Source organism: Dipodomys ordii, unplaced genomic scaffold (assembly GCF_000151885.1).
Source record: "Dipodomys ordii isolate 6190 unplaced genomic scaffold, Dord_2.0 Scaffold108, whole genome shotgun sequence".
NCBI lineage: Eukaryota > Metazoa > Chordata > Mammalia > Rodentia > Heteromyidae > Dipodomys > Dipodomys ordii.
In genome coordinates, this window is record NW_012267324.1 from 1,393,222 (window position 1) to 1,394,991 (window position 1,770).

The window sequence follows — 1,770 nt, forward strand, 5'->3', positions numbered from 1 at the left end:
GGAGCCCCCCAGACACCCCCCTGCACCTTCAACCCCCCATGGGAGCCCCCGCCGCCCCCACTGCACCTGACTCCCCCCATCATTATTCTCTTTATTCCAGAAACCCCCCCTTAATGCCCCCAGCCCCATTTTACAAGTGGAGAGACTGAGCCCCAGGAAAGCAAAGTTCAAGGTGACTCAGGGCCCAGAGGGGATGGGGGTCTGTGCCCGCAGGGTCCCTGGAGCCCCATGGTCGGCCCCAGCCTCCCTTCCTGCGGGAACACTCATTCATGCCACCCCGGAGCGAGCAGCACACCGGTGCTGCCACGGGGCCAGGGAAATGGAGCGGACACCCCCCCCCCCGCTGGAGACCCCATCTCTTGAGGCCTCAGTCTGAGCTGGTGAGGTGACACAGCTAGAATCCCAGCAGTAGGATCGTAGGATCACAAGTTCAAGGCCAGCCAAGACCCTGTGTGTGTGCAGGGTGGTAGGAGGCTGGGCACGGGTCTCACTCCTGAGATCCCAGCTACTCCGGAGGCTGAGATCTGAGGATCCTGTTTCAAGTCAGCTAGAGAAAAAAAAAGCCACAGACTCCATCTCCAATTTACCAGCAAATTGCTGGACTGGAGGCATGGCTCCAGTGGGCGAAATCCTGACTCCACCAATAGAAAGCCAGGCGTGGAGGCTCAGGCCTGCAATTCCAGTTCTGCGAGGGGAGGGGAGGGGGACCTCATCTGAGAACCACGAAGGCCCTGGCCCGGGCTCCATGGTGACAGGCCTGCCTAGCATCGGCCTTGAGTTCGAGCCCCAGCATGGCCCCCCAACAAGTGCCCCCCCTGCCCCCAGACAAAAAGAGAATGGCAATTGAACATCTGACTCTCTTGGGATCCTAGGAACGGGAATGGAATGTAAGCTCGGGAGCAGGAGCCGCCGGTGTCCATGCTGCTCCCTGAAGAGGTGGTTGGGGAAACTGAGGCTGGGGTGGACGGAGGTCCTGCCTGAGGTGGCCTGGCAAGGATGGGGGTTGCAGGGAGGAGGGGGGAGACAAACCCCATGTGGGAGCCCAGGTCTGCAGTCACAGGGCTGAGCAGGTGGGGCCTGTGCTCCCCCTTCTCCCCGGCCAGGCCTGGCCCTGGGCCCGGGGCGCTGTTGCCTGGGGGCTTAAGGGAGGCCTGGGAATCGGAGGGGCTCAAAGGGCCGTTCACACGGGGACTCAGCCGCCCCCCCCTCTCCTCAGGCCTTCTTCTGTCTCTGTTCCCAAATGGGGGCCTGGCCAGGCAGCTGCCAGGGCAGGCGGGAGGGGGTGGAGGGGGGGCGGGCCTCAGCGGTCCAGAGACCCCCAGAGGGGCTCAGAACACAGCCACAGAGACACAGGGACAAGTGCCACATGGTGTCACCAACCACCCGGACACAGCACAGTCCTGTCAGGCCCTGGGGCCCTGTGGAGGCTCAGGCAGGAAGAGCAGGAGTTCAAGGCCAGCTCGGGCCTGGGCTGTGTGGAAGGACCTTGTAATCCAGAAAATTCCAAGAAAAGCCAGGCTGCCGGTGGCTCCCGCCACTCAGGAGGCTGAGATCTGAGCATCACAGTCCAAAGCCAGCCTGGGCCGGAAAGTCCATCACACCCTCATCTCCAATGAGCCACCAAAAAAGCTGGAAGTGCTGCTGTGGCTCAGGTGGTAGAGCTCCAGTCTTTTTTTTTTTTTTTTTTTTTGGGTCCGGTCGTGGGGCCTGAACTCTGGGCCTGGGCGCTGTCCCTCAGCTCTTCAGCTCAAGGCGAGCGCTCTACCACTT